The sequence below is a fragment of the Psammomys obesus genome, unplaced genomic scaffold (genome assembly GCF_907164565.1).
Source record: "Psammomys obesus unplaced genomic scaffold, mPsaObe1.curated_primary_1811, whole genome shotgun sequence".
Taxonomy (NCBI): Eukaryota; Metazoa; Chordata; class Mammalia; order Rodentia; family Muridae; genus Psammomys; species Psammomys obesus.
In genome coordinates this window covers 20,152,273-20,170,938 of record NW_026596051.1, presented here as the reverse complement: position 1 = coordinate 20,170,938, position 18,666 = coordinate 20,152,273, and the positions used below count along the sequence as shown (strand labels likewise).

General features: G+C 49.8%; 1 protein-coding gene and 1 long non-coding RNA gene across 2 annotated transcripts in view; both read left to right on the top strand.

Moving 5' to 3' along the window:
• LOC129688797 (uncharacterized) overlaps positions 1-11,278 on the top strand; it is a 31,371-nt gene extending 20,093 nt beyond the window's left edge. The window contains exons 2-3 of the long non-coding RNA XR_008722004.1: positions 10,364-10,571; positions 11,013-11,278. This is a non-coding gene — a long non-coding RNA (uncharacterized LOC129688797). The remainder of the gene's footprint in view (positions 1-10,363; positions 10,572-11,012) is intronic.
• Positions 11,279-15,016: 3,738 nt separating this feature from the next.
• The window catches only part of Wfs1 (wolframin ER transmembrane glycoprotein), a 25,342-nt gene continuing 21,692 nt past the window's right edge, over positions 15,017-18,666 (top strand). Inside the window, exon 1 of the mRNA XM_055624142.1 lies at positions 15,017-15,132. The gene's annotated coding sequence lies outside the window, so the exon portion shown is untranslated. The remainder of the gene's footprint in view (positions 15,133-18,666) is intronic.

Here is an 18,666-nt window from a genome sequence, read left to right as displayed (position 1 = left end):
AGATAGATAGATAGATAGATAGATAGATAGATAGATAGATAGATAGAGCCTCAGGCATCTCTCCCAGGCTGCGTGCTGTTGCCTCTTTATTCCAGCAGCAGCCTGAGAAGATCATGAAGCTTTTCCTGCTGCAGCATGAAACCTGATGCCAAGAGAGCCAGGGACTAAAGATGGCACACCACAGCAGAGACAGGTCAGGCAGCTTCTCGGGACACAGGAGACATTCTTACAAGGCCCTGGGTCAGCTGCTCACTGTCACCATCTTGAGACTTTAACCTTTGTCTTTGAATTTGTGAGAGTGGAGCATCAGTGTGTACACACAACTGGGAAAACATGAGAGCTGGGGCAGCTGGCTGTGGCCCGGAACCAGACCAGGATTGCTTGCTGCTGGTGATTGTGATGGCAACTGTGGAGGTTCCGATAGACCAGGAGGTTCCTGTGGGCATAATGCTCAGACCATCATGAAAACATGGGAGACCACTAGTTCTCCATTCTGGAAGCCTGACCCAGTGTGTGAAGTCTAGCCAAAGACAAGATCAGAAATGAAGGTGCAGATAGTGAACTTGATAGAGATTTAGAAGCATGCACAGAGTCAGAGCTGAGCAACCAAGGAAACAAACATGAAGTTTCTCCAAAAGCTAAACACAGAGATACCACATGACCCAGGTAGACCCCACCCAGGAATCCACCCGGAGGATGCTGGGTCCCACCACAGAGATTCTCAAACACCCAGGGCTAGTGCTGTACTTCTCATGATAGCCAGGAGATGTGAGGCACCTAGATGGCCAACGAAGGGAAGGAGTGATAAAGAATACACAGTACATGTGTCCAGTGGAATTTCATGCAGATGTAAATAAAAGTGAAACCACAGCATGTGTGAAAATGGATGGGACTGGAAATTTATGTTAAGTGGAACAAGCCAGATTCAGAAAGAAAAACGCCATATGATTTCTCTTCTATGGAACCCACATTTGAAATCACATGAGATGTATGTGTACACATGTGTGTGTTTGTGTTGAGTGATGCATGTTTTGCATGTCTATAGATGTATATGCTTATGTATACACATGTATGTGGAGTCATGAAGTTGATGTTGGAACTCCATTTACATGGAGACCAAGGATTGAAACTGTGGGCCTGGGGGATCCATGGAGAGCTACTGGTGTAGTTTCAGCCCATGTTTGAAGGCAAAAGGTCTGACATCAGCAGAGCATGGCAGCTGCAATGGCAGTGGCAGGATAGACGCACTCTATAGCAAGCAGAGAAGCCAGGCAGGTGACCTCACCTCACTTTGCTTTTCCCTTGGACCTCTTTACATCTTGCGATGTGGGTCCACCACTTAGTTGGTCTTCTCTTAGAACAGCCTGACAGATCACAGACATGCCCAGAAGTGTGCCTCTCCTTCGGTTGTATTATACCCAGTTCGCGAGCCCCCGAAAGATCTACAGGAATCGACTCCGTTGCAAAACACATGAGGGTCTTTTTATTGTAAATTACAAGCTGCAGCTTGGGCCTACACAGCACCCACCGCCAAAGCGGTGGGAGCTGAGCGCACGTGCCCAGGTTAGTTGGGTGATTTATAGATTCTGGTCCATCCCAGCATGCCCAAGGCAGGGGCGATTCCTGCCTGGCAAGCATCTATTGGTCAAAATGCTACATTTTGAATGGATTGGCTATAGGAAGGTTCCCAGACTATTAATGACCAGGTGTCCCTCCCTAGGGGGATGGTCCAGTTTCCTAGCAACTGTATCTCTAGTGGGTGGGGAAAGAATGCAGTGAGGTGGCTCTCCCCTCAGGGCATTACTAAACTAACTTCTTTACCGCACCTACTTTAGGTCTTAATAATAGCTGCTACTTTATCTTTTGGTCTCTCAGTTGCAGATCCCACCAAGTCGACAATACCAATAGCCCCTATAAGTGGACTTGCTGAGTAATGATCTGGAAAAATTTGATACTCAGAATGTCACATGGATAAAATGTTAGGGCTGGGTGAGGGCTCAGAGGTTACATGCTTGCCACACAGGCATGAGGGTCAGAGTTGGGATCATCAGAATTAAAAAAAAAAATGCTGATAAGTGTAGCAGCCAGTCTGTAATTCTAGTCTTGGGAAGTGGACATGGGGATCCCAGAGCAAGCTGGCTAGCAAGATTAGCCATATTGGAGAGCTCTGGGTTTGATTGAGAGTCCCTGCCTCGATGAGTAAGGCTTACAAGAGTGATAGAGGATGATTTCCAACATCAAGCTTGACCCTCAACATGTATTCACACACAGATGAAAATGGAAAAGGAAAAAAGCCATTTGGTACATGCACTATGATTTCTCAGAATGCTGTCCTTTCTGTTTGTGCTGGCTAGTTTTCTGTCAACTTGATACAAGTAGGGTCATCTGGTAGGAGGGGACTCAACTGAGAAAACACCTCCGTAGATTGCATGTAGGCAAGTCTCTAGGACATTTTCATGATTAGTGATTGTTGTAGAAAGCCTAGCCCACTGCAGGTGCTGTCACTCCTGGGCAGGTGGCCCTGGGCTGTGTTAAAAAGCAAGCAGAGAAAGCCACACTGAGTAAGCAGCATTTCTTCATGGTCTCTGCTTCAGTTCCTGCCTCAAGGTTCCTGCTTGAGATCCTGCCCTGACATCCCTCAGTGATGGGTTATGCCCTGGAAGTATTAAGATGAACAAAACCCCTTTCTTTCCAGGCTTGCTTTTGGGCATGTAGTTTATCGAAGCAACAGGAAGGAAATGAGGACACAGTTCACATGTTTATGCTATGTGGTGGTTTGAATGAAAATGGCCCCCATAGACCTATAGGAAGTGGCACAATTAGGAGGTGTGGCCTTCTTGGAGGAAGTATGTCACTTGAGGTGGGCTTTCGGGTTTCAGATGTTCAAGCCAGGTCCAGTGTTTCACTCTCTCTTCCTGCTGCCTGCTCATCCAAATGTAGAACTCTCAGCTCCCCTCCAACACTATGTCTGCCTGCATGCTGCCATACTTCCCACCATGATGACAATGGACTAAACCTCTGAGCTCTAAGCCAGCCCCAGTTAAGTGTTTTCCTTTATAAGAGTTGCCATGGTCATGGTGTGTGTGTGTGTGTGTGTGTGTGTGTGTGTGTGTGTGTTTTAATGTGTGCTTTGTCTGTATGCCAGAAGAGGGTATCAGATCACATTATAGATGGTTATGAGCCACCATGTGGTTGCTGGCAATTGAACTCAGGTCCTCTGGAAGAGCAGCCAGTGCTCTTAGCTGCTTAGCCATCTCTATGGGTCCATGGTGTCTCTTCACAGCAATAGGCATCCTAACTGAGACATGCTGTCACTCATCCTCAATATCGCCCCCATTGCAGTCTTAAATAATCAGATTTAAAGGGAAGAGTCTCATTCCATGCCCTTGACCACACAGTCTCTTGCTTTCTGAACAAGTGTCCTGTGGTCCCTCAAACTCCTTAAGCTCTCTGTGCACTGTAACTCAGGGCTGTGGTATCCTCAGCACAGACTTTTTCCCCTGAAGACTTTGCTATGTGTTGCTGTGGATGACGGAGCTCTGGCTTGGAGTTAGCCCTCCCCAAGACATGTCCTAGGGGAGTCCCAGCTGTAGCTTTCCTCTGACAGAAGGTGGAGAGATGGAGGTGCCTTCTGCCTGCACCTGAGGGCAGGGAATAAATCCCAGCATTCTTCCTCCTGGCTCTGCTCGATTCTGTGCCCCAGGACATACATAATTGTAACTGGATGCTTGTTACAAATGCAGAATCTGAAGCTTTTCCAGGTCTGCTGAGGTGCACCTGTGTCCTAATAACATTCTTAGAGGACGTGACACCCTAAGCAAGGCAGAAACTTAACCTGAGTCAGAAAAATTAGCTTCACCTAGTGCTATTTGCAATATAGCCACTGGGGGGCACCAGAGCTAGGCGTTGGATAAAAGGTTTGCTGTATTATCTGGGAAAAAGAAATTCAAAACAGATGCTTTCCCACCGAGTACACCCAGTACAGGAGCCTCTACCCACCTGGAAAAAAAAAATGGTCCTTGCAATGGGTATGCCAATCAAAGGTAAGAGTCCGGTCGGCTGGTCCCTACCACGGAAACCCCAGGACACTGGCCAACATGCTGGGCAGGAGCTCAAGCCTTGGACACCAGGTGCTTTTGCTGTTCCCACTGTGGCCAAGTCCTGTCTCCTGTCTGGGATGAACGTCTCCATGCACGATGTACAGAAGTTTGAGATTCCCACAGTCCCTCCTGGTTCTGAGGCTGAGGCCCAGACTGTGGGGGTCATTTTTTTTTTCTGAAACCTATTGTGCTAAGCTCCAGAACTCTTCAATGAAATGTAAGCAGGCTCCACACCCCTCGGTCCACAAGCAGAACATACTCCTTGCCTGTGATCTGCCCTGGGAGACGCTGAAATCAAGGTTCTGCTCCGCCTAGGTGTGAAAATTTCCAGTACTGTAGAGGCAAACAGCTCTTTGGTCTCTGCTACACAGACTATGGCCCTCATAGAATTAAGCAAAAAAACTGCCTAGCTAGTCAAAGATGGAGGAACTGAGGCCCAGGGGAGGAAAGAGCTATACCCTAACTCCCTATGAGCCAGTCACTGGCAGAGCAAGGGATGGAAGCCAACTGTCTAAAAGCCAGGAGCAGCACCACAATGCTGTTGCCTCCTCCAGCGGCCCTGGACTCAGGCAGTCAGCACTCATCAGCTTCTAGGAGCAGCTGCCAGGGCAGTGTGCTGGGCCTTGCCAGCCGAGGAAGACCAGAATGCAGGGGCTGCCTATGGTCCAGCCATGCCTGTGCAGTAATAGGCCCCTGTTCTTGTGAAAGGCTAGCAGACATCCCGGGAGTAAGCCTGTGGCACCCAGGAGCCTGTGGCACCCAGTAAGCCTGTATGGGCTTAGGGAAGAGCACCCAGGCAGAAGGAACATCAGGTGCAAAGGTCATGCAATGAGCTCATTATAAGAAACAACCTTCATTCATAACAAGAGTACTGGGAACTCAGAGTAGTGCAAGTAAGTAGTTTATTTCAAGGTATTGCAAAGCCAGGGTGTCACAAAATTAATGTGGGGGAAGAGGAGTAACAAGATGGGTCAGCAGAAAAGGCCCTGGCCACTGCTGATTTTGAGGGTCCCTCAAAGCTCTACTGATGACAGAGAAACAAACCACAGGAGGCAAGAAGGAGCCAGTTCAGCACAACTTACTTAGCCAAGCTGGTTCAGACTTCTGGAGTCTGACCCCACCCCCAGAGGTTTGTTTTTGACATGTTTAAGCACAGCTAAACTTTAGAAAAAGGCTTCATTGCGACAATTACTATAATAAAGCTTAGAGCAGGACCACATTGAAACTTCTTTGCAAAGCACATGTCTTTTGTAAACTACCTGTGACCTCTTTCATAAGAATGGGCTCTATGGACTGAGAAATTGCTCAGAATAAGGGCCCGGGGAGGAAAGGTTTACAATAAGCTTAATAATAAAAGCTCTTCTGCAAAGTACATGGAACCCTTCGTAAGAATGGGTTATTCAGGTGAGGGTCTACAGATAGTAAAGGACTACAAGACCAATAAACAACATCCCTTCCGGCCTTCAGGAGGGGAAACAGGCTTGCACATCCTTCCCATCAAAGAAAAAAGCCTGTGTGTTTAGCTATCATGTTTCTCTATTGCTATCTGAAAACATGGGTGCCTTGTGTCCTTGCATATACACAGAGACACAATTTTTAAATTAAAATAAAATTTAACAGCCTAGAGACTAAATCAGAAACCACTTAGACCTAATAAGCACATTTAGTAAAGTAGATGCAAAATCAACACAAAACCCCAATAATCTTTAGAAATGGCAATAATGGGGACACACACACACACACACACACACACACACACACATATATGGAAAACACTCCCATTCACAATAGTCTCAAAAAATTACATAACAGGGGATAACCTAACCAAGGGGCTATGTGATCTTTACAGTTAAAATTTTAGACCCTGAAAGAAGAAATTGCAGAAGCCCCCAGAAGATGGGAAGACTTTCCCATGCTCACATATGGACCAGCAGAATTAATATTGTAAAATGGCTATATTACAGGTTCAATATTCTCCATCAAAATTTCAATGTCATCCTGCACCCAAATAGAATTAAAAACAAAACAAAACATAACATTCAAATGGAAATATCCAAGATTCTGAATAGCCAAAGCAATCCTGAGCAAAAAGAGCTGTTCTGGGGATATCACAGTATCTACATTTGAGCTATGCAACAGAGCCATAGTAACAGAAACAGCGTGGCACTGTCATAGACACAAACAAGCAGGCCGACAGACGCAGGACCTACACAGAAGCTTCAGCCACCGGATTTCTGAGGAAGGGGCCAAAAACACACACTGCAGAAAAAGACAGACTCTTCAACACAAGTGTGGGGAAACTGGATATCCACGTGGGAAGGACGAAACCAGAACCCTGTCTCCCACCCTGTGCAGAAATCAATTTCGAATGGATCAGCAACCTTCATGTAAGACCTCAAACTTTGAAGCAGTTACAGGAAAACAAAAGGAACATATTTTAAGACTTTTGGCACTGGCAAAGGCTTTCTGCAAAGGACTCCAAATGCCTAGGGAGTAATAGCAGGAACTGACAAAGAGGATCACAGCAACTTTAAAAGCTTGTGCACAGCAAAGAAGCAATTAACAGTGTGAAGACAGATGCACAGTGGGAGAAAATTTCTGCCAGATATAAATCTGATGGCATATATGAAGACTATATGAAGAACTCAAAGGGTTGTCAAAGGTCATCTCAACTATCCAAAAGGCTCCTGCCAGCGTCAGAAGCCCCCACCCTCTCCTCATGGCTCCGCAGGTTTGAGTGGTCGTGAAGGCTGCTGCTGAGCCTGGAGGGCGTTGGAAGTTTGGAAAGCTTCTGAATTGGGCAATTTTCAGTTCCTCCTCAAATCTTTAAGTTCTGTATCGCTGAAGAGTTTCCTCTATTGTCTCCTGCTACCCAGAACAAGGCGTTCCCCTCCCACCAGCTCTGGGCTCTGTAAAGATGACAGTGGGGACTTGGGGCTGAAAGCACGTGCACAGCAGAAGCAGGGTGGGTGCCATGCACCACCCCCAACCTGCAACCTGGGTGTGTACGACATTCTCAGTGTCTCTTCTTTAGAGCCACAGGAAATGTTCCAGGCCCACCTGTTGGGTTTTGAACATCGAGGATGGGGCACATTGTCGAAACAGGCTTTGGGGACACTTGGAGCCAGTGTCCCATAGTGGCTCTGGGCATGCCTTTCAACCTCTCACAGCCTTGGATCCCTGGTCTCTGATGGGAACAACATCCTTTTCCTGGGGTCGTCCTGAGGATTAAATGACCCATCAGGTATGTTACAAGCACACAGGGAGGGGTGCCATTGACCCCTGGAGTGATGACAGAACACTAACTCTGACAGACCACCATGTGCCTTGTTGCCTTGTGTCAGCTCTGCAGCCCAGAGTCTACTAAGGAGGTGCTCAGAGAGGACTATGGGATTGCTGCAGGTCAAAGGGTACCTCATGGGCCAGGCTCACTCATGTCCCCATCCTGCCTCATCTGACTTAAAGGCAATTGTCCTTGAGAACCACTAAGACGCCTCGAGCTGTGACCAGGTAAAGGAGCTTTGGGGTTTGCTGACAATGACATGGTACTTGGCACTAGGGGAGATAAAACTATGGGGCTGTGAGGAGGAAATCTAGCTGCAGATGCCAAGAGAAAGACGGGCACTGGGCTGTTGCCTGATACCAGCTCTGTGACATCCAGGAAAGAACAGTGGGCACAAAGGAACTGTATATAGACTAGACATCTAGGCCACTGATGAGTTCTTCCTGAGCCTTCATGATACCTTTGTCTAAACCCAGAGAGCATCCAGGACCCAGAGGCCAGAGGTAAGGTCCAGCTCCAGGGAAATAATGACTGGCTGGTACTGCAGAGAGCTGGACGTCCACAGTCAGGGAGACTGAGTAGAGAGAGGGAAGGATGATGGCATGGTCAGCTCTCTGATCCGTTTTACTATGAAGCTTAAACCTCTTCAAACCATGAAGTGCATTAAAAATCAGAGGAAGAGGATAAAGGGAGCTGGAGTCAGCACCTCCTCCAAGGAGCCTCCCCTGACTGCTGCTCACTCTTGAAGGCAAACCTTCTCCTTGCAGGAATCTGCACCAGCATTGTTTCTCACTGGCTCTGCCCCTCCCAGGTTAACAAGTTCTGCTATTTATAGTTTCTGGTCCACCGGCCCCTCAGGGCAAGGGTGAGGGTGCCTCAGACCCTCTCTTCCCTGCCGTAGTAGCAGAGAGGCCTATGGAGGACAGCAATGGTTGTCTACATAGCTGTAGCCTTCCTGCCCTTTCTGAGGACAAGATGGCCGCAGGGACATGCCGTGCTGGGTACTTTGACACGCTCAGTTTGTGGTGCTGCTTCTGCCGCAGTCTCTGTGACAGGCTGGGACATGAACCCCTGAAGCACAAGGCCCATGTGGACTTTCACAGTCTCTACCTATTACACATGACGTGGGTGAGGGCCTGGGCACAGAAAGTCACCTGCCTCTACCTGGTGACTACGTGGGCTGCCTAGGAGCAGACGTCCTCAGACAACGGTCCTCCTCCGAGGGGCCTCGCCCTTCTCACAGTTCCCCCACACTCTCCCCACATGAAACTTCCCGCTGCGCTGCGTGACTCACCGTGTAGCAAACGCTACACGGGTGGCTGTCACTCTCTGCCTTCAGAGGTGGGCAAATCACGACTCAGACTCACACCGAGGCCGAGCACTCTGAAAGACAATGGAGTGTGTGTGCACGCTGGGAGTGTGGGGGTGTTGGGAGTCATGGGCCCGATGTAACACACAGCCCTGTGACACGAGCTTGTGCAACCATCACCAACTCAAACTCACATTGCTCGTATCCCCAGAAGCCTGAGGTGGGCACCACTTGGGTGAAGGAGGGAAAGCTAGAAAGGTGGGAATGGGGGACACAGCCCAGGGCCATGACAGAGGTAGGAAAGGTTAGAGGAGGATGGGAAAGCAAAGGCTCTGCCACTCGGCAGCTGTGCAGTGTGACTGTTAGGAACCTCCATCTTTGACAGGAGGGACAGATGGGTCACAGGGTGTCGGGAAGATCCATGGAGCCCAAAGAGCAAAATCAACTGGATACAGCCAAAGCCTGGGGGGGGGGGGGGGGACAAGCCATGGAACTGGGGAGGGGGTGAGCTTAGCATGACTGGGTAGCCCCAGAACTTGCTAAATGGTCAAGATGCTCAGGTGCACATCTTCCCAGGACTACTGTGGGATCCACCCTTCTAGCCCAGAGGTTGGGGTGGGGACATGTTTCCCAAGTGTGGTGTGGAATGAGGGCTTCCTGCCTACCATGGTGTCCCCAGCTCTCACAGGTCTCTTCTCAGAGTGAAGCTCTGAGCTCGGTGGTCTGGGGTAGGGTTCTGCATTATTACTCTGATGGCAGTTACATTGCTGGCCAGCACGATGACCAGTTGCATTAGGATTCACTATGCCAGCTTGGCAGTTATGGGTGAAGTGTCTGTGTTAGTTAGGTTTCCATTGCTATGATAAAACACTGTGACCAAAAGCAACGTGTGGAGGGAAAGATGTATTCATTTACAGTTCCACATCACAGTCTGTCACTGGGAAATCAGCACAGGAACTCAAGTAGGGCAGAAACCTGGTGCAGAGGCCATGGAGGGGCGCTGTTTATTGGCTTGCTCCCCAAGGCTTGCTCAGCCTGGTTTGTTATATACCCCGGAACCATCTGCCTAGGAATGGCACCACCCGAAATGAGTTGGGCCCTCCCAAATCAATTGGTAATCAAGAAAATGCACTAAAGACTTGTCCACAGGCCAATCTGGTGGGGCGTTTCTCATCTGAGGTTCTCTCTTTCCCAGGAGACTCTTCCCTGTGTCAACTTGGCATAAAACTAGCCAGCACAGTGGCCTTATATATATCAGAATCCCCAGGGAGCCTAATAAAATGCACATTCCTGGGCCTAGCTTATCGGTTGCTGGTGCAGCTATTCCTCCCAACTCCACACCACTCCCTGTATTTATCTCTATCAAGTTCAGGGCTAAATGTCCAAGATTCAGGCTGTGGGATAAATATGGTAAGGCTCTAAATCATTTGACCCAGTCACCCAGGGGACACAGTGTTCAGTGCTGCTTGCTTCTCCTGTCTTTTATTTGGTGAATGTCAGTTTAACTGCCAAGGGCTTGACCACACTCCTCCCAAGGCCATCCTTTCGAAAGATCAGTATTTCCACGCCCCACCTATGCTTATGTATGCGAACTTGGCTAGGTGTTATTACAGGGTCATAATCCTGGCGTGCTGTCGCTGACTGTGTCCATTTCCTTTGCATGGCTTCCAGCCACTGAGATGTACCTGCCACCATTCTGGAACCAGCTCTCTGAAGTCACTATTAGCGGTTGTCACCAAGGAAAAGTCATTTTGCCTCTTCCAGCTTCTGGTGATGACAGTGGCCACCACATTCAAATCCAGCATCTTTGACCTCTCTTTGTCCCAGCTTTATCTTCTCCATACAGTCCCAACCTGCTGCTCTCTCTAGAACGACAACAGTGAGTACATCTAAGGCCCATTCAACACCCAAACCACTCCTGGACTCTTAACTTAATCAAATCTGCATGGTCCCATTCCCAGAATTCAGCAACCAGGACCTGATAGTATTGATTCATTTCCTAGCATATCAGTGGCCTGACCGGCTCTCCTGAAGACAGTTCACAAGAATCTCAGTGTCTGTGAGCTCGGGTGTAGCCCAGTGCCTAGACCTGGACCTGGGAAGAAGTCAGTGAGTGTTGTCAGCAAAAGGGAGTTGGGGTGGAGTGGGGCTTGAGTCAAAAATCTGAACATCATGGAAAGAAATCGGGATTAGGAGGTGGGAGGAAGACCAGGCAGGCAGGCAGTCCTGCATGCTGTAAGAAAGTAGGCTGAGCAAGCCATAAGGAGCAAGCTAGTAAGCAGCACTCCTCCATGGCTTCTGTTTCTGCTTCTGCCTCCAGATTCCTGTTTTTCTTCACAACAGACTGTTGCGGACACACAAGCAGAAATAGATCCTTTCCTCCCCAAAGTGTTGGGTGTTTATCTCAGTGACAGAAACCCTCACGAAGACACCTCCTCAAGCCTTCTTCCTGCTGTGTCCTCTGGCCCTGCTTAACTTCTACATTAATTCAGAAGTTATCTGCCACTTTCCCACTAACTACAAGTTTCTGATTCCTGAGCCACACATGCTTTTTTCCTTTAAAGCATTAAAAAGAAATGTCAGTGGTACCCCACAAGAAGCTGTTTATTCCCTGTTTTCTCTCCAAGTACCAAACTAGACTATCTCCCTGCCTGCCTTCTTTCCTTTCTTCCTTCCTCTTCCCAATCAGATATAATCCTAGAAAGTCCTGACTTCTCTGAGAGAACATTGTACTTCATGGTTGTAGTTAATACAGACTTCCCTGGGAGCCTGTGGTATATATTTCCCCACCTGGCAGGCCCAGCAGGGAGTTACTGGCTCAGATCAAATCAGAGCGAAGAACCACTGCTGGCCACTGCTTCCTGTTCCTGGCTCAGTCTAGTGCTCTCCCCGTGTCTGGATGTCACAGCCAGAGCAGAACTTCACGGCTATTTCCCTCTAAAACAAGGCTCAGCATGGCTGCTTGCCATGTTGCACGTTTTCTTTGTTGTGCCTGATGGATGAGCCCTGTCACTACAAGGGAGAGAGAGCCTTGGTCATGACCAGAGTGCCCAGATTTTGCTCCAAAGTCCCCCCAGAAACTTGGCACCACTCGGATTCTCCTCCTTTCGGATGTGACCCTTCCTTGCATCCCACAAGGCTCTCCCTGTTTCCTTAGGTCACAGAGCATAGCTGCAGCTTCTCTCACCTTTGCTTTCCCTCCAGTTCCCAGTGGGGCTTCTGTTTATTGCAAGTCACTCCTCTTGGGATGTCTTTGAGAGCATCATCTCCTCTCCCCCTTTCCCTTCCTCTTCCTGCTGCTCATCTTTGCAGTGTATGAATGTATGAATGTCTGTGCAACACATATATGCAAGGTGTGTAGTATATGTGTGTGCCTGTATGTCTCTGCGAGTGCAGAGGCCAGAGCAGCAGGTAGGACGTCCTGCTCTATCAATTTCTGCCTTATTCCCTTGAGACAGGGTCTCCTACAGAACCTGGAGCTAGACTGGTGGCTAGCAGCCTCTAGGGATCCTCCTGTCTCTAACCACTGAGAGAGCTATGGTTTCAGGCAAATGTGTGGCTGCACCCAACTTTTTACATGGCTGACAGAGAGTCAAGCTCAGGTCCTCAGCCTTATGCAGTAGGACCTCTTAGCTCTGAGCCACCCTCCCAGTCCCTTTTTGCTGTTTCCTCCTCCTTATACTGTGTCCATTCCTCCAGTTATCTTCTAGTTTGCTAATTGCCCCCCACTTCCATTGTTCTTTTTAAATTTTTTCATGACTTTGTGTTTTGTTTTTTTTTTGTTTGTTTGTTTGTTTTTTTTTCAGCTCCAAGGTGAAGCCAGCATAGAGCCACATTTTGAGACTCTCTGAGCAGTCAGGCAGTTTTATAAAAATCTCTCTTCCCTTAGGCATGGGAAGATTTGTTCCATCTGTACTCTCTATGAGCTTGGACCACTGTGGCCTCTGTCTGTCGGCTAGTGCAGCATCCTGAGGGCGGCTGCTGTGACCTCCTGCACAGTGGCCAGCAGCGGTGGATGACCAGGCCATGCAAGCTCTGAGAGGGCACAAGGAATGAGCAAACAACTTCGAGCTAGAGCAGGCCTCTCTGCGCTGGGCCTTGCAAGAGTGAACAGGCGGCTAATCCTCAGGGTGGGCCAAGCCCCAGCCATCCCAGATGGAGGGGAGGTGGCCCAAGTGTGAAAAAAAAAAACCCAAAAACTTCACAAATTGGTCTTTAAAGAACTTTTAAATGATCAAGAGATAATTGGGAGGAAAGCGCTTCCCAGGAGGAGGAAACAGGTGTGTGGTTTAGCTGTGGTTTGCAGGAGGTGGGATGGAGAGAGGTGGGAGGTGGGCACTGAGTCAGAGGAGAGAGGAGCTCTGGTGGATGTCACACAGGAAAGTGGCCCTGTGCTTATGGCGATACTGTGGGTCTCAAAAATAGAAGAAAAATATCACAAAGATGACAAACATTTGAGCTGTATCTACCCTGATTTAAATCTCTCTCTCTCTCTCTCTCTCTCTCTCTCTCTCTCATGTGCTCCTTAAACAGTTCCCCATACACCTGTGTAACTTTTAAGTCTCAGTTAAAGTACATTTATATCAGTAGCAGACACAAACACTTGTTCCTCACTAGGAAGAGTTTAGAGGAGGAGGGGGCCTTTAAGAGGTGATTAGGCCATTAAGGGGGTTGGTGTCTTTGTGAGAGGTTGAGAGGTTCACTAATTACTGCCATTTAATTAGTTTCCACTGAGGCGGTTACAAAGTGTGGTGTCTTGTTTTTTGTTTTTTGTTTTTTTGTTTTTTTTTTTTTTTACTTTTCCCGTGCCACCTACCCTTCTTTCTCTCTTCCTGCACACATGGATGCAGGACAAGGCCCTTGCCACATGCTGCTACCTGATCCTGGCTTCTCCCACCCCCAGAACAATGAGCCAAATAAACTTCTTTCCTTTGCAAATTACCCAGTCCCGGATATTCTGTCATAGCAACAGAAAATGCATTAAGACAATTAGTTACCATGGAAATGTGATGCTGCAGGAGCCACTTTTCCTTTTCCATACTGGGACATTTTTTTTTCCTTAATGTAACCACATACACACACACACACACACACACACACACACACACACACACACACACACACACACACCAACTCCCAGAAACTTGTTTTGGTAAGACGTGGCTATAGGTCTGAAAAAGATAGGTGGGATCTGGTGCTCCTGCTTCTTGAACTTAGCTTCCCTCTCACCCCCCCCCCCCCCCCCCCCGCCTCCCTGGAAACTGCCATTCTCACAGAGAGGTGAACCGGGTAGCCTCTTCCGAAAGGGCCCCAAATGGAGCCAGGGCAGAGCTACTCTGCTGGGATGAGCTTCCTTCCTCCTCTGTGTGCCTCTCCGGGTACATGAGAAGATTAGACCCTGAGCAGCTGCAGAATCAAAGTATCTGGTGGACCCCGTGTCTCTGACAGAGTCGGCCTGTAGTGGTCCAGTGGGCGGAGTGCATCCGCAAATCCACCTGAACTGTCTCCTCCTGACATGTTGGCAGTGCCATCTCTGTCAGCCCGAACAGTTGCCGCAGGTAACCAGGGCAGGTTCCGTGCAGCGAGCTGCGCGGTCCAGAGAAGGGAGGAACACGGGAACTAGACTGTAGCTCCCAACTCCAAACCAAAACCTCTCAGACACCCCGGACGACCAAAAAAAGGGGAGCCTTCCAGTGCTTGAGCCTGGCATTATTGTCTGGCTGATCTTTAAAGCGTGCTAGTCTGCCTTTGGTTTTGATCACTCAAAGCAGTGTTTGGTGGCACGTGCACACTTACTTGGCGCCCTTTTTTTTTTTTTTTTTTTTTTTTTGTACTTGTTGCTACATTGAGGAGTCCTCTGGTATCTTCTGGTATCTCGATGAGTAGGAATCAGGGCCCCTGGCAAGAAGTGCGAGCCGTCAGTCAGCATTGCAATAGCCGGTCTGAAGTCTGAAGATGAGGCCTCAAGGTGCAAGCGCGGAGGAAAGGTGACGCAAGCTTTGCTCCTGGGTCCAATCACCTGTTACCCAGCAGGCTTTCAAGCTTGGGTCAAGAAAGAGCCGTCCTGAAGGCGGGGCGGCAAAGGGGGCAGGGCCCGGGCCGAGTCCACTCGGGGACTTTCGTGTGGGCGGGCAAAACCCGCCCTCCCGGCGCCATCTGTCGGCCTCGCGACCGGAGAGCGCAGTTTTTGCAAGGCGAGGCGCACCATGATTGGCGAGGGCACACACTGATTGGCAGGCGCACCGACCGCTCAGCGGGCCGAGTCTCCGGGGCTGCTTCAGGAATGGACGGTGGCAGAAGCCCCGCCCAATCCCCGCCCTCTGCCCGGGGCCGCGCTGAATGCAGGTCCACCCGCTCCTCCGCCTTCTCTGCTGGCCGCTGCAATCTCCGCGGTTCCTGAGCAGCTTCGCGGCGGGCTGGGAGGCCCAGCACTGCTACTGGTGAGTGCTTCAGGGTTGTTGTGCCGTGGCCTTGGCCCTGGGAGCGCAGCAGCACGGTGGGTTACGGAGCGCTGGGAGGCGCCGCTCTCCCGGCCTCAGTTTCCCCTGATGGGTGACCCGGCCCCAAGTCAACTCCGAGTTGCTAGATGTTGGAGGTCAGGACTCTCTTTGGTCCAAGGAGCCCGAGGCGTCTACTGCCCCAACCGGGCCAGGTGTGCTCCAGCCGTGCGCCTCTCGCCCAGCCCCGGAGTCCCCGCACAGACAAGAATCCCCCCCCCCCCCCCCCCCGCCGCGAGAACGAGCTGCGGATGGGACGGCGGCTCGGAGAGGCTGCCCACGCCGCAGAGCTGCCCCCACCATGCCCTACCTCCCTTGTCCCCTGCATATGGACGCTCAGGACCTGATCTGTGGGGTGCGTGGGGGCTCAGCCCATCCGGGAGCCGTGTGGCTGTTCCTCTCTCTCTTAGGGTCCTCAGTGAAGGAAGCAGGACTGCGGGAACCCATGGGTGACCCACCCTAGTATGAACCGGCTGGCTGTGGTGTGCCCCTAGCTCTGGTATGCACCGCACCTTGAGAAACTTAGGTTCTGGTCAGATGACTGGAAGCCTTCTGGAAAATCTGACCCTGCCCTTTTGGGTGTGATGGAGCTGCGTCCTTTCACTGCATTTTGATAGTTGATGTTCTACTGTCCAATAAACCAGCTTTTGGGTTTCTTGGAACTACCTCCCTGCTACCAGCACCTTCCATCTCTCTCATGGACCCCTAGTCTCAGAGATAGAACTTTAAGTTTTCATTTGACACCAGGCCAGGACCATGCACCTAATGGAAAGAGCTACTGAAGCTCTGTCCGCAGCAAGCAGGTTCAGCCTTTCCTCCCTCACCTTGGACAATGACCCCAGGTGGATGGCTGGGAGTTTCCCATCTCTGGGATGCATCACTCACTCAGAGCTGTGTCCTAAGTGCTTGAAACCCCTAGTGATCACAGGGTTTACCTTCCCACTTTCCTTACCTGTTAACCTCTGTCTCTAAGATGTTGATCACACTCACGAGGACTTTTCATCTGACTAGGAATCTAGAGAGAGGTTCTTTTATCTTCTAATTCCTTCCCGCATGCTCCTTGGACCTCCTCAGACACAGGCAGGATTGGGTGGAGATGCTGGTCACCTTCTTGCCCATGTGGAAGAGTGTGGGGAGCACCCCAGTGCTAGCCTCCCCATGCCTTCAGAAGGTTGGGGCCTGGTCACAAGGAGACCTAGCTTGATCTTGGCCCCAGAAACACCTACGCTGTATGACAGATGCCAGACACATCCCTGCCCCTGCCAGTGACACAGTGACAATGGGTAGGGATCACTGTGCTCCGTAAGGCACCCCTCCTCTCACCTCTCCAATGTTAGGAAGGGGACTAAAGCCCCCAGCCACATGCCAAGCCACTTTTGAGCCCCACTTCCTAGTCCCTCAGTCCAGTTACAACCCGCTCTTTCTTGGCTTTCTGTCTACCCCAGTGCTTGCCCTGTTGCAGGCCCCTCACTCTGCCTGGGTAGCTCCTACCCTCCTCCCTGGTCTTCCATGGCTTCAGACACCCTCAGTGGTTCTTACATTCCTCTGGTCTGTGGGATCAAGCTCATCTCCTAGCCCAGCATTCCTTCTGGCCCCAGGGAACTGATGTCTTATCTAGCCTCCTCTCCCTCAAGGCATGGGTACATCTAATGTTGAAAATCTCCTTTTCTCTTTTGATTGTCCTGAAGGCTCAGCCAGTCCTCTGCAAAGTCCCTAACCTGGCCTTTTCCATGGTTAAATGAGGGCTTCTCTGACCAGTCTCTCTTGGACTGTCTAACTAGATATCACCCTCCCTCCAAGATTAACACTGTAGCATCTTCTTCTGGGCAGGGAGGCTCAATGCCCAACATAAGGTAGACACCCTAGCCCACCCTCCTGACCCCCACACAGCCAGCACAGAGCAGGTGCCACACATGATAAGCTTGGTCGTCCACTATTGCAGCCCATACCCCTCCCAGTTCACACACACACCCCCGTTCTCATGGACTTGTCGCATTGGGAGAGCTGGACTGTTCCTTGGTTTCGACTTAATACTCTGGGCAAAAATAGGCACCTGGGAGGCATCAAGGGCTTTGTGACCTTGTCTTGAGGGTCAGCCCTGTGCCAGAGGGCTGGGTCAGGCCAGGCCAGAGTAGACATCACAGGCCAGGGACTTGGTCACTGTTGGATTTTAAAGTAATTCTTCATTGTGACTCCCCAAATGCTCCACATTCCTTATAGAAAATTAAAGAAATATTTTTTTTAAGTTAAAATAAAACCACCTATGTTCCTTAGCTAGAGATAGCAAGTATTGCCATGGGGGAAGGGGCATTTCTTCCATCTTTTTCTACAGATAAATTTGTTTTCATCCTAAACAGACCCAGGATGATTACCAAATCTGTTTTAAATACTCCCGACAGTGTTATGTTTTGTTTTCTGCCTTTGAAACTGTAGCTGTGCTGTGGGGCCTGAGGACTTCATCACTGGGCTCTCTGGACACCAAAGCATTGCTTGGTGGGGAATGCTTTCTATGAGTGAGTTCTGCATGTGTCTCTCATGAGTACCATGTGGAAATAAGAATGCTGGCTATCTTGACTTCTCGGGGCCTGTTACCGAGGGACTGAGAGAGTGCACTGTGCCCTGCAGAACAGGATGGAGTTAGCTTGGGAAGCTTAGAACCTTCTGGATAGAAGGCTCCATGTGTCCCTATAGCCCTGTCATGCAGCTATAGACCACAGTCATGCAGCCTCTCCAGGGTGGCCTTTCTGGGGATAGCCACTCCTTAGCCTAGCTCCTTGGTGCTGACATTTGTGTTTAGATGGGATAAAAATATGCCTTGGTGTTCACAGGGAAAGAATGCCAGCTACTTTGTGTTTTGGGATCTTACTCAATGATGGGTTCTAAGCTACAGCTCTGGCCATGGAGGAGCTGGGGCCAGAATTGGGTGATGAGGCTCTTGTTCCACAGCCAGGGATTTCTAGCCCTAGGGAGGGACTTGTCTAAGGTCATTCAGCCCTGTCAGTCCCCAGTGCCCTGAAGTCTGGCTGCCTCAGGCTTCAGCTTTCATTCACAAAGCCCTAGCCTATGCCTTAAGGTGTAACCCTGTCTTTGGGGTTCACTGCAGCACTAGGCAGGCCCTTCCCTCAGTGTCAGATCTGGTTCTGTGTGACTAACAACTCCAAGAAATTGCTTCAAATTAACAAGCTCTTTGACCTAAACTAGGCTTGGCCTTCGGCCCCAGAACCCGAAAATGAATTTCCCTACACCCAGCCTGCCTTACCAGATTTCTTAGCTTGAATAGTTTTGCTCTGACTGCAGTGTGCACGTGATAAGTTACCTAGGAGCGTTGTAGCCAGCCATAGCCTGTTTCTGTGACATTTCCTTTTAGAAGGTGTTTTTCACCTAAAGGAGCTTTTCACACTTAGGACTCGTGTGTGTCTGTGTCTGTGTCTGTGTGTGTGTGTGTGTGTGTGTGTGTGTGTGTGTGTGTGTGTGTGT